This window comes from Castor canadensis, chromosome 2 (assembly GCF_047511655.1).
Source record: "Castor canadensis chromosome 2, mCasCan1.hap1v2, whole genome shotgun sequence".
Taxonomy (NCBI): Eukaryota; Metazoa; Chordata; class Mammalia; order Rodentia; family Castoridae; genus Castor; species Castor canadensis.
The window spans coordinates 73,946,257-73,961,112 of record NC_133387.1 but is presented as its reverse complement, the minus strand read 5'-3'; the positions used below and the strand labels follow the sequence as shown (position 1 = coordinate 73,961,112).

Below are 14,856 nucleotides of genomic sequence, written 5' to 3'. Positions count from 1 at the left end.
TTATTATACATTATTTTATTTCTAAATGAAGAATTTTGTAAGCAATTTAGTGGAAAACCATAGCCTTTTCAACAAAAATTGCAAGAAAAATATGGACATCCACCGCCAAAAAAATGAATTTCAAAGTGTGAACTGTACCATAGACCACAACTAAGTCAGAATAAATCATGGACCTATAAATAACCAGTAAGGATAGAAAATAGAAGAAAGCTATCTCGCCTTGTGTTGGGCAAGTATTTCTTGGGAAAGACCCAAAGGCATGATTTTAGAATGAAGAAAAGAAAGAGAAAAATGGCTTTTAGCAAAATTAACATATTTGGCTCTTTGAGAGATTTTCTGAAGACAAAAAAATAGAGAAACCACATTGGGAGAAAATATTTCATAATCATCTGTTAGAAAAAGGACAGTATCCAGAATATACAAAGAAATCCCCAAAATCAGTAATGAGAAAACAAACAATCCTAAGTACATGGGACAAATGATTAGGAAAGACATTTATCTAAGAAAATATACAGATGATAAAAAACACATAAAAGATGTACCAATATTATTCACTTGGGAAATATCAACTAAAATTAGAATAAGTTATTAGTACCTTTTTATTGTATTGTATAGAGTAAAAATGACTGACCATACCAGTGAGAATTAAATCAAAGGAGGTTCTTACATTGTTGATGTGAAAATGAAATAATGAAAGTACTTTCTCTTTTTTTGTGGTAATGGGGATTGAACCCAGGGAAGCACTCTATCAGTTGAGTTATGCCTCCAGCCCAGAAAGTACTTTCTCTCATTAATTTTCAACCATTATAACTTGTCCAAGAATTAAAACAGTGTAAGGGTTTTTTTTTATTAAGATGTATATATGAATGTTCAGTTTTGCTTGCAAATGTAAAGACCAACAAACATATATCCATAAATATTTAATTGACTGAACACATCACATATCCACATATTCTTCAGTAGACAATGGGAAACCACACCTTAGATGCATGTGAAAATAATTAGACTGAATAAAATAAGACAAAAAATGGCTAAAAGCCATTTTTCTCTTTCTTTTCTTCATTCTAAAATCATGTCTTTGTGTCTTGAAGTTTTATAAAATTCTAAAGAACAGCAATATTTCACTATCACCAATAAACTAAAGATTGGTTCTTGGGAAAAAGGGGATAAACATAATCATGATACTGAATGGGGAAAATCTCATATCATTTGAGACTTACCAACTATCCACTTTTAATATCTGAAAATTTACTGCATATCATTTATATCTTAATCTGATTTAAAAGCTCTTATTTCAGTTCTGTTGTTCTGTTATTAATTTCAGCAATTGAGGTCAACTCAATAAGACCGGTAGTGCTCAGTTGCTATCATTATTTCTAGATCCTAAATCAGTTCCTCTCCAGCAGTTTTTAAGAGTTTTTTAAGAGTTTACATGATTAGTGCAGATCTGACAGCAAATTATCTGTTATTTGGAGAGTAATGTCCATGCTTTCTCTACTGTAGTATGTGTACCCAACCACAGCTCAGTAGACAGCTTGAATGAGTATGGATCTAATATCAGAAGAGATAGGTAACTCATGTGAGAGGAAAGAACTTGTGCTCTTTGAAATATTTTCTTAAGCTTAAACATAGGCTCTTCTGAGAGATGTCTTGATACCCATGAGTCAAGGTATAGATACCACATTTTAATTTGGTCAAACCAGAAGATACCATCCTTGGTTTTAAAAGTAATTTTAAATATATCACCTCAAAGTTAAACATGTGAATGTAATATAGGAATTTCATATTTCATCCATTTCAGTAATAGAGACACAGGGAAATAAATACTTATGTACTTGAAACAGATCTATGTATTGTGCTTTCCCATTGACCAAAAAGGTCAAATTCTCAGTTCGGCTTAAGTTTCTCTCAATACTAATCATATTAATAAAATTACAGAATGTTCTACACAGCTCCTCACTGCCAACCAGGATTTTGGGAAGACCTAAGAAAAGCCTTATGATGAACAATAATGGGTTCATCATGCCATGCCAATAGACCAGTAATATAAAAAGGTCATCAATTCAGATTCTCTCCAACAACTGAACTACTTTCAGCTTTGGCAGAAGACAACTACCAACAGGATAAAGGCTGTGCTGCTAGCTCTTGTATTTGGTGTGATTTGTGCTGACCAGGAACCTCTGAGCTAACCGTGCACAGATACCATGGATAGATTTTCTTTCTTTCTTTCTTTCTTTTCTTTCTTTCTTTCTTTTTTTCTTTCTTTCTTTCTGTCTTCTTTCTCTCTCTCTCCATCCTTCCCTCCCTCCTTCCCCTTTATCTCCCCCCACTTTCTTTCTATGTGACTTTAGTTTCATGGATCTATGAAATTTTAAAACCATATTAGTCCATTTATGACTGTCCATATTCATAAAATAATCCCAACTTCAATCCTTGTTTTTCATTAGATTGGGTTCTAGGAAGAAAATGTGAAGATAACATAATGATAACTTGGAGTTTCCATGGTATATGATAACATAGGGTCAGCTATTTCAAAACCTCTCAATTCAATTATCTAATTATAAATCTAAGTGTTTATTTCATCTTATTTGAATCTGTTCAGTGTGGAGCAAAATCTCAATTGATCAACAAGATTAGTTTTAATTGCTCAAATGAGCTAAAGCAGGTGTGGTTATGATGATCAGTTTTGGTGAGAAAACATAAAAAAGACCCACTAATCTTTCCAATGGGGTCTTTCTTGTTTAGATTACAAGGGATTGGCACACCATTGCATAACATTGCATGACTAGAAGATAAGTGAAGGTGAACCCTTATGAGGCTATTTCCATCACCTTAAATGTAATGAAGGTTGCAAAGAGATCTCCATCACTTTTTATGCCAAGTAAGCTCAATTTTCCCCAACCTGACATTAAACTATTAGCTTTTGACACATAGTACACCCTCAAATTTGCTTTGAAACATTAGTGTTTTATAGGGAAAATTGAGTCTCTGACCATTATTTAGAGTCACATCCTTAGCTGGTATTGCAGCTCAGCATCAGCAGGACCACCATGTGAAATCTTAGAGGGTCTGGTGGTTGAGCAGTACTGGATGAATTATGTCATCAATAACAGAGCATTGAAGAGCTGGTGAAAGGTTCAAGTAGTAGAGCTCTTGCCTAGCAAGAATGCGGCCTTGAGTTCAAACCTCAGTACTGCCAAAAAAAAAAGAGAGAGAGACTTGAAAGCAATGAGGAAAGAGTCTTGATTTAGAAGCCTGTAATTTATGCCAATGGTAGTCGTCACCACAGTAGGTGGGTTGAATTTTGAATTTTCTCAAACTTTATGTCTGTTGCAAATAGATTCTACGTAGTTAAAATTAAGAATCACTTCAAAGATACACAAAGATTCTACACTTGGCATTTTTATGATAATATTTAATCAATAAATGGATCCCTCCAGCAATGAGTAAATATTAGTGAATGCTTGGTGTTTTGGAGTCCTTATTCTGTGCACAGGACAAAAATGACAAATATATGTATATATATATATATATATAGAGAGAGAGAGAGAGAGAGAGAGAGAGAGAGAGTACTCTTAATGTTTCAGTAGCACAAGCATTTGCATAAAAATACTCCATACTAAATATTTGATTTTGAAGTATTGTACTTTGAAATCAATAGATTCAACAACATTTATGGGAGAGGTGGGAGAGGCAGAGAAATGATTTTCAGGACAGTGAAAGAACTAAGCAGAGAATTGTTTATATTAAAGGAATAGAATAACATTCCTTGCCATGAAGTAGGAGTTATCCTTCCAAACCCTACCAATGGCTACATGAAAAGGTCTACAGATCTTTGTGGATGTTCCAGTTGGGCATAAGAGCTAAATAAAAGCATCTAGTAGGTATAGGATAGTGATGCTGCCAGACCAGTACAATGCACAGGAGGGCTATTGCTATACTAACAAAGAATTATTCAACCCCCAAATCAATAATTGACAAGGTGGAGAAAACTTGCAGAGAACAATGAATGCACCCATAATGTGGACATGTTAAGTTGGGTGTAAGGATGAAATCATCTATTTTTAAGTACCTAAAACACATTGAAACTCTTGCAGTTCCTCAAGCCAAGTACAGGTGTTCAGAAGGATGGATAAGAATAGGACTACTTTGTTGGTTTGGTTTTTAGGTCAAACAAGGAGTGCTAAAAGTACACAGCCATGGGAAAAAGAACAAAATATGGTGTTTACAAAATAGACAGTTGAGTACATGATCATTTAGCATGACTGCATGACTTTAACCAGGGGTATGTCCAAATTCATGAGTTAGCCTGATGTGACATACCCAGGTGTCTGGATCCTACAATAATTTTTGATCTTCATTACTGATGCAACTTCGCAAAAGCAATTGAACCTTCCAAGCATTCATGTTTTATGACATCAATGTGGATAAGGAAGGAAACATCATGCATGGATTTTAGTTGCTGGTAAGTATGATAGATTTTTCTGTGCACAGAAGAACATATTAATATTATCTATATTATTAATGAAGGGGAGAAGTGCATGCATGCATTACTTTGCAGATATGTGTTCACACAAAATTTAATCTTTCTTATGCTTAGTCAATGATAACAAATGATTGCTGAAAATAAATGTATCCTTTATTGGTCCCTCTCAGAAGATATAGTTATAAATCATACATTTATTCTTCTGATGTTCTTGCCAAGAATTACAAACAGTCAAATAAACATGAGATTATGCTTAGCCTCCCAAATGCAATATTCTCAGGCATGTTAACTATCTTGACTGCTGACTAATTCAACAGAGCCAAGTATTTGGAGGTCCCTGGTACTAGACCCACATTTCAGGTAGATGGGGATTGAACCTCAGTTTGACATGATGAAGGTAGAGATTTGTGTTTGTGTTTTTCATTTCCCATCAGCATAAATGTCAGGGCTACTATGCTTGGTGGAAAGTTCAGATATCTTTCTTCTCTCATTTTATTAGGGTCAGGAACACCAGGGAACGGGATCTAGAATGTAGCAAATGAGCAGCTACATTGTTCTGGGATTCAAAACTCTCAGTCTCAAATATCACCAGGTCCTGGAAATGCGTATGATTTAGGGGATGTTCAAGATCACAGCATAAGTAGTTTTTTGTGTCCTCAGTAGTCCTACAAACTGGAAAGTGATGTGAGGCTCAATATTTTGACTCTATCCTATGTTATCATGTCACTTGAGAAAGTTATTGAGTAGCAATAACTTACTGAAGAGGAGGGAGAGTGGAGGAGTAGGACTTACTATCAGCATAGCAAAACCTGTGCAATAAGCTATAAATGAGTGTTCCAACAGATACCTCTACTGCCATTCTTTTAATGCAATTCAGGAAAAGGAACAAGTCTCAGTGAACAAGAAGAAAAGTTTGAGAAGCTGGTTGAGGGAAAGAATATTCCAACAGAGAAGATACATCAATGAATCAGATAAAGTGGTTGTACTTCTTCCAGCAGTATAAAATTTTATCTGAAAGGAACCAAATCTGTAGAATCTTCAGTTGAGATTCTCTATTCACAAGATTGCCTTTTACTCAAACTGTTATTAAAAGTCCTTAGAAATATTGAACAATTCCAATGACCTTTGTTTCTCTCTCTCTCTCTCTCTCTCTCTCTCTCTCTCTCTCTCTCTCTCTCTCTCTCTCTCTCTTTCTCTCTCTCTCTTTCTCTCTCTCTCTCGGTCTCTTTTCAAAGATACTTGCCCTGAATAAGGACATTGCTTGGGTGAGTAGAAAACATGGTGATACTTCAGCCACCTGATATTTTCATCTCTTAGGATTTCTCTTGAAGGTATTTGACTAAGTATTTAAGAGAAAAACAGTCTATTTGAAAGGTGACCAACTATGAATTAGATGAGTACTATGTTTAAGACTGAAAAAAATAACACTGATCTGGATGCAAGAGAAGGAATTTTTATTTTGGGATGAATATGAAAGAATTGTGTAGAACTCCGTACTGTGAATATGACTAACCCTCATTAACTCCTGTGTGAATAAATTATCCGACATTTGCAAAATCTTTTAACTATCGACAAGATGTGTAGAAATCTTAAGTGACACAAATTTATATGTGATTTTTCACAGTTTTGTAGACATCAACACATAATTCAGAAACTCAACATAAGTTCTGTTACAGGATCACATAAAATTATTACTTTCCTATGAAAGTAATATGGGGAAATTTTCCCCATAGAATCCATACAGGACTATACACAGATGGAGTCATATGAAGTGAGTTTTTCTAGCAATTCCTCCACTATATTCCCCCCAAAATAGATTCCATTTTCTGTTCTCTTTTCTTTTGTTTTGTCTTTTTTGTTTTTGTTTTTGTTTGGTGGTACTGGGGGCCTCACATTTGCTAGGCAAGTGCCTTGGCTGTTGTTGTTCCTATTTAGTTTTTTAAATAGTGTCTCTCTAACTTTACCAGTGATGGCCTAGAACTCATGCTCTAGGCCTCTTCCTCTCCAGCAGCTGAGTTTATAGGCATATGCTACCACTCCAGCCTAGATATCATTTATGGTCTCGGCAACATCAGGTCATTAGTATCAGCTCAGCTACATTTTACTTTTTTCTTTTACATCCTCACAGATAGCAAGGAGACCAGGAATATTTACAACACCATTTTCTCCATGACATCAGAATCATCTATATGAAGACAAAATACCTTTTATTCAAATAATATTTTCTTCTCTTCTATGAAATCATAAATCACGCCTCAGGACTTTCTTTCCCATCCCCTTCTCATGACCTTTAATCGTGATGCCACTAGTTCTCATAATAATTAAATAAATTGATTCCTGCATATATAGTCCTGTCTTTGAAGAGAGGAACCTAATATGAAATGCACAGGAAAATATACTCCATTTCATCTATTGATATACTGGGTCAATAAGAGAACAGGAGATATTTATTATCTGGAATGTTTATATAATCCCTGGATGTGCCATGGTTAGAGAAGAAAATAAAAAAGCAGGAACATCATGGATCTGACTTTTATGATGAAATGCAAATTTTCTGTCAGATTTCACTTGAGAGGTGAGGCTGCATGGCCAGAATGACTAAAAACAGAGGGACGTTTGGGTTGCATTACAAATATATTACCCAATGTAAATAAGGAGATGAGACTGTTTGGACAGAATGCTCCAAGTAAGGTCTCTATTTTCTTTACTGATACCAGAAAATATATGAATAATTACACGGTTGAGCAGCAAGAACCTGCTGAAGTGTATTTGGGCTGGGATTTAGAACAAGACATATAATAAGATAAATGACAAAGTCCTGAGTAAGTGCCTAGATATAGGGAACAACTCTTACTCACTCTCATGTAGCTGTTCCTTGAGGGCTATTCCTCATATTTCTGAAGGCTCTAGTCTTTAGTCATCAAAGTGGAGGACACAGATGAAATCTGATGTAAGGAAAAGGCATAGGAAGAAAAGCAAAGATGTAAGGCCCCCTTATGTTTTCTTTCCATACTCACAATGTGTGAAGACTGACTAGAATATAATGAAGATTAAGTAGATGTAAGTATATGATGATAAGTAAGGGTATGTTGTAGGTGGACAGAAAGCCTAATTATTAAGCAATGATAAGCATCATATAGGATGCCTGCACTTTCTCATCCAATTCTTCCAATGAAATGGTTTATGTAGCATCCTCAGTTGGCATGACTGACATGTTGGCATTAATGCTGTAAGAATTAAATGAGGAATTCAGAAAATTAAACCCTCCACAAATACAAGTAACTTGTTCTAAATTAGGAAATTATCAAAGACAACCATGTCCTCATTCTGGAAGTTAACTGAGTACATGCATTACATCAATAATGCTTACTCAAGGAAAGCTACTGATATTGGTGAGACATCCAGACTCAGAGGTGTTTTAACTGGGTCTGCTACATTCCTACCCAACTCAATTGTTCCTTCTGCTGATGGATGGTTTGCTGACCTTACTAGAATGTCTGTACAAAATTCCTACACCCAGGGTGGATGCAGGATCAAAAATTGTTGAGTGCTTGGAATAACAAAGAAGTAAAGAATCTTCTCTAAGAAAGGTACCTTGTTGGAGAAGGCCAGGGCTTGTCCAAAAAGTAAAGGACAAATACAATAATAGTTTCATGTAGAAAATTCACAGACACTATCATAGACAAATTCCTGGGAGTCTGGAAGGCTATGTGCAAGTGCTGACTACTGCAATATTCAGAGAACAGAGGCTGGAACCATTGCTAAATGTGGACTACTTAACCTTTGAATCAGGTTGCATCCATTCTTGGGTCTTCTTAAGCAAGAGGTTTCTATGTTATCAATTAAGGGATTAAAGAATATAAATCAATCATCTGTTGAATGCTAGTGTTTTGGAGACAACTGAAAATTAAAAACATCTAATTAAAAAGAAAATTTTAAATAACCTAAGTCTTTAGAGTTTAAAGAATTATTCTTGAGAAATAACTAACTAAGCAAACAAAAGCCAAAAAAAAATCATAAGAGCAAAAGTAGAAAGAGCAATCATAGGGAAATATGAATTCAGATTGTTTATAATATATAACAAAAAAGTCCAATTTTTCAAGCGCAAGAAAATGTTGCTAGACAAGGAAAGAAAGATAAATGTATGGCACATTAAAAGCAAAAGAAAAGCAAACAATGAAAGGCCATGCTATCTGCCCTAGACAGAAAAATTAAATAAGGTGTTGCTCAAATAAGCAAAAGTAATCATAAAGAGTTACAGCTAGTATAATAACAATGACAAAGCAAAGCAAACAAAAAAGAAAAAGACTAAAGAGAAAGAGAAAGAAAACACTGAAAAGAGAAAGAAATTAGAAATCTGGAATTTAAAGGAACAATAAAATGGAAAACAATACTAGACTGGTTTGGTAGCAAAACTGAGGAGGAAAAAAAAACAATCCATGAATTTCAGCATAAGTCTAAAGCTACTTTCCATATTTAAGAATAGAGAAAATACAAACAGATGTTTATTTGCATAGAGAACCACCATTCAGTCCTGCTATGTCTGATGTTGGTGTCTCCCACAATTCATAGGCTGAAATCCTTACCCCAGTGATAATGATGTTAGGAGATAAGGCCTTTGGGATAGATGAGGTCTTATAGTGTAGACTCTGATAAAATGAGTTTCCTTATAAAAGATACTGAAGAGAGTTCCAAAAGGTAAAGAGAGTACGGGAGTTATTTCCAAACCAGTATCTTCCTCATAAAGGAAGTGTGGGAACTTTATTTGGGGAGTCTATATATATTTACACAAGAAAGCTCTTCAGGGGAAGATTCTTTCCCGAGCATGCTCAGTTAAGGGGCACATTCTTAATGTCAGAGTTTAATGTCATAGTTTAATTCCTAACGTCAGAGTTCAGTAAGGAGAGCTGAGGGACACTATTTTGCCATGCTCACAACATGATCAAGCCCATGTTCAAAAAACTAAAATAGCAGAATGCAACACTTTTGGGCATGCTCAGTATGTATCATAAAGATGGTGGACAGGACCACCTCTGGGCATGCTTAGTTAGCATCACAAAGACCACAGATAAGAACACCTCTAGGCATAGACATCTTGCGTCCAAAAAGATGGCCAATAGGAATGCTTTGGGGATCGCTCAGTTTTCTCCAAAGTTTAAGCCAAAATTAAGGAAAGGATCATTTAAAGTTTTATTAACATAGGACTTTACCTTTTAAGGGTGCATGCCTCATTAGTTACTGGCAAGTTTCCCCTGAAACAGTTTACGTCTCATTCTTGAGAGGTTAAAGAATGAAGGTCATTCTTTTGAAACTACTTGCAGCGGGATACAGGCATTGATCTTCCTAGTTATAGAAATAAAACTACCTTGATGCTAGAGCATGGGTTTGGGATTACCCAGGACAGTCTAACACCACAACTTAGGCTCCTTTCATAATTATTTTATCACATTGTAAAGCACATCTAATCATGACATAAGCCAGAAAAAAGTCATTTAAATTTATGTTCCTTATTTAGGTAGCCCAGAAAATATAAACTTAATGTCCTGAAGAATCCAGGCCAAAACACAGTTAAGCAAACAGGCAAGCTAAACAGCAGACAAAAGGGACACCCTTTACTGTGTATTACCATACAATTACATTTGACATTATTTAGATTTAGCTGATCAAGCATCTGGACAAATCTATGTGTTTTATTGCATTGTGTGATACACGGTTTCCTTTAATTCTTAGTCTTCCCTTTGATGCACTCTGCAGTTCACAGCAGCTAACTTCTTAAGAGTCACTTACTACTTGAGGTGCTCTAAGAATCTTAGTTCCATATCTACTTATTTTTTGGTGGCAGGAAAAAGAACTCTCTCTTTCCAGATGCATGGATCGGAGAAGGCAGAATTGGACAATGCATATACAGTTGATGCCCTTCCTTTTCTTAAATCTTCTGCCCAAGTCAGCTTTTTGAGCTGAAGTTCCAAGGGAGAGGGAGGCCTTTTGCCTCATGGACTCATGGAGGGACGCTACTGCCTAGCCAGCCTGACACTGGTCATTAACTGTAGAACTGCTACCACCCTAAGCCATGTTTTTGACCTCTTGGCAGGAGCTCATTCTGAAGTTCCTTTTGCTTTAGTATACCTGGTCTATTTAGTCATGTATTACAGGCAATAGCATATAGTAGTATCACAATTCTTTTTCATGCACAAATTCTCTTCTTCTTTTTCATTTTCCTCACCCAAAATACAACCTCAAATTTATAACTTTCTGTGCATTTCTTGCCACTATTTACTGGTTTCTTTCTGCCTTGCTTTGATTCTTTCCTTAAATTTGCATTCTGAATCAATGGATTAAGAAATCACTGAAATAAATAAAATCATCCCTTTTCTCAATAAAAGAACATATCTGATGTGTTTCTTATAGTTTTTTTTTCGCTAAAATCACATCTCAATTTTTTTTGCATTTTTTGTGTATAGAATTACATATATTAACTTAAATTTCTGACTCCTAGTAACCTGAATTTGTAGTGAAAACCCAGGCCAAAAGCAATTTTGAATTGTTTGCCATACATCAACAACTTAGGCCTGCAACAGGATGTGTTTGTTAAAAGACACTATGAGTGGCTGATTTATAGAATTTAAGAAGCTAAGAATAAACTTAGATGATTCAGAATTTTAACTTACTAAGAAATAACTCAGATGTTTCATAACTGTCATACAACTTTTAGATTTTAAATTACTTGAAGAGTACACTTAGAAATACTTTTTATTTAAATTCACCTGATTTATTTACTTTTAACAGTTCTTTCTAGATTTCTCATGAAAACTGATATATCAGACAAGTACAGTCAATATTTCATTGCCAAAGGAAGGTCTTAGAAATTTATGAACTTGAAATATGGAAAGCAAAGAATATTGCAGTTTAAACACCCAACAGATAAATATAATTCTGATTAGCTAACAACCCAAGCAAATATGTACATTTTAGGATATCTTTACTTTTATCTTGCCAACAAATTTAAGTTAATTCATTTGTCAAAGATTTACTTAAAATCATGTGAACTCAAAAGCATTTAAGCTAATTTAGCACTTTAATTTACATAAGCACTCACTTAGCCAAGTCGGTACCATACAAACAATATACAACAGGAGCATACACACAGACATAACATACAATACACATGCACACACAAACATTCATAAAAATATACAAAAAACCAAAGATTATAGCTTTCACTTAGATTCATCATTTGGCATTCTTCAAAAAGTTAGATTGTTGATCTGATTGCTTCTTCAATAGCACTAAGCGAGTCTTAATCTTGCATCTGTTCTCATAAATGTCTGACTCTCACAACAATGTGAGAAAACAACATAGAAAATTTATATCTCACAGATGCTGAGCTTACTCTAAACATCAGTGAGATGCCTCTTCTCAGTGAGAAAAGCCCAGTGAAAGCAGAAAAAGTCAAAAGATGAGGTTTACCATGCAGACTTAATACCTGTCCCTACCTTGAGAGCTAGCCAGCAGAGAGGAAGATGCCAATACATATGGAAATTTCTTTTGCAATGAGGTTTTAAATGGACAACAAAATGTTAATGCTACACTTTGGAGACCAAGTGGACCATATTTCCAGACATATGACAGAAAAAAGAATTTCTTCAGCCCAAGTGTCTACTATGGGCTTTTACCGCACACACACCCATTCAAGGACATCCTTTTCACTCCCTTTCCCTTTTGGCCATTGATGAAGAATAAAACACCTAACAACAATGGCAAAAACAGGCTCTTAGTTACCTGAAGGCTAGGAAAAAATGATTAGTCAAATTTAAATTTCACAATTCTTTTCCAGGGTAAAACATTGACTTTGGTATTTTCCAGCAAATTTTGAAGTCACACATCTTGGAGTTCCAGAATACAAAAACCAAATCAACCAAATGGAGACCCCACAATTCCCTCTGGAGCTCCTTTACTTGAGGTTTTCTAACCTCCCAAACTTTAATTTTCTGGGAGCCAGGATGTTTTTGGTGGGTGGTCTCAGAAGACCTCAGTTTCTTGATACTCTGAATAGTGAACTGGATGGAGACACACAAATTGCAAAGCAGTAGCAGAAGTCTATTGAAAGTGAAAGCAAAGTGTAGATGGGAGGGTATACCACAAGAGAGCTGCTGACTCTGGGGAGATGGCTTAAGAATCCCATCATGTTCAATAGGCAATTTAAGAGTTGAGGGGTAGATAGCAGGAAAAATCTGGGTGGTATCTCGGAGGGGCTAGAATAATTGATAGGTTTATTGACAAGGTCTTGTTGCATAACATTGGGCATTCTGCACATTTGCTTATACTGATTCCCAGGTTTTTAATTGTATGCATGAGATTCAACCAATATTCATAAGGTCCTAAATAGGGGGTTTTTACTAGACAGATCAGATTGAGGACAGATTTTCCTTTACCCAGCATGCACCATTTTCTGGTTTGAACTGGCCAAGAGACTTACTCGTCTTCTGAGGAATTTGCAATCACAGTTCTGCCTTTAAATGACTACAAGAGGAAATGTCCAAGGGTGGTAGTGGGCAGGGACAAAGAGGAGTTCAGAATGCAGAGCAGACCTCTTGTTAAGGAGGATTGAGTCCTATTATGGTTTTTTTTGTGTGTTGTTTTTTAACTTCACCATTACTAGCTTGCCTCAAGCAAAGTGCTTGCCTCTAATCTCTCAGACCTCCTCTGAGGCACTTTATGGTCAGGCATTCTTGACTACTCTCCTCTTTAAAATGAAGGTGCCATTTAATCTCCTGGACCACTGACATCAGCCCGGACAGAAGAAATCTTTCAACTTCCCAGACCTCAGGGCAGTTGCAAACCTGTGGCTGACCCTTGCATGCTTTTCTAATCCACACAGCTCTTTTCTACTCTGTTATCAGAGCTCTATTAGCTGACTCCGTTGATCCAGGGAAATTGTGGGCAGACACTTTTAGGTGGGCAGCTATGCTCTCCTATACCACCAACGCCCAGGGAAATATTGGAACAAAAGGTTCACAGTACCTTCCAAGTTTATCCAGAAACACAATGGCAGTGTAGTACTCAGACCCAAAGAGTATGTTCTCCTTATCATAGAGACTGATTTCCAGTAGTTCAAGAGGTCATCCAAGGAAAAGCTTCCTTTTTTTCATCGACTCTCCTGTCAGGAGTTTGAAAAGCAAAACCCATGAGCTTTCATGGGTAACTTTCCATCTGGGACTGCCAATTTGTAACACAATGCAATGGGTTTGAATCTTAGTGAGTGCAAAGCCAAAACAAGCACAGCCAGGAAATAAAAAAGAGGAAAAAGAATTATTATCTACACCAGGTAATGAAAGCATGAGAAGTATTTCCAAAACATTGCCCTCCTTGAACAAAGGAAGCATGGGGATTTTATTAAGGTAGAATGGCAGGCAGGAACACTTTTGTGCATAAAGATGGGGAATGAAATGGCTTTGGAAATGCTCAGCTTTCATCATTAAGTTTAATCTGGAAAAAAAAAAAAGGGCATTTTGAAAGTACATTAATATAGGTGTTTGCCCCTAAAATGTGCCTGATTCACTTAGTGGTTAACAGTTTTGTATTCAAAACAAAGGAGGCTCCAGGTCAGTGTGGCAAGCTGATTGCATGGAATTTTGAGACAATGAAATTTGAGAAAAGGTTAAAAAATAAAAGGCATGTGGAGGTTGGGGGTGGAAATCCAAAAGGACTTTTGCCAAAAGATGCTGATTTTAACTCTTCTGTTTGTTACAGTCTAACATATTGCCTCTGAAATGAACCCATATCTATTAAAACTTTTCCTTGAGGGTAAGGAGCTTTGATCATCTTAAGGTAGATTCCCTAGCATCCACATTGGATGGATTTCATTACTAAGAAATAAATATATATTGTTGTAGTCCATTAAGATTGTAGAATTGTCTGTTACTCTGCATAATTTAGCCTATTCTGATTCACATATGGAGAAAGATAAAAGATGTAAGGAGAGTGAAGTTCAACGTTGTGAGGCTAACATACTCTGTAATTTTCACCACCCATAAAATTTAATCACATTAACCCCGTTCAACAAATCCCTTGATCATAGAGAGAAAATAAATTCTCACAAAATATAAAAAAACACTGTAAAGTATTTCTTCCTATTCTACTCCAATAAAACCAGAGGATAAGTATCACAGTTAGCATGCAGGGATTGTGGGTGTGTGTGTGTGTGTGCGCGCGCACGTGTGTTGTTTGTTTATTGTTATTATTTGACAAGATTTTCATCTGGAACTGATAATGACCTGCTAAACCTATACAAAGCTAGTTTATTCAAACTGTCTCTAATATGTTCTAATTTTCCAAAGTTCCATATAGACAAAAAGGAACCCAAGAAAATT

The 14,856-nt window shown here is 35.8% G+C and overlaps 1 long non-coding RNA gene across 1 annotated transcript in view; it reads right to left on the bottom strand.

The window, feature by feature from the left end:
* LOC141417347 (uncharacterized) overlaps positions 1 to 13,669 on the bottom strand; it is a 203,905-nt gene extending 190,236 nt beyond the window's left edge. The window contains exon 1 of the long non-coding RNA XR_012441875.1: positions 13,508 to 13,669. This is a non-coding gene — a long non-coding RNA (uncharacterized lncRNA). The remainder of the gene's footprint in view (positions 1 to 13,507) is intronic.
* Positions 13,670 to 14,856: the final 1,187 nt, after the last annotated feature.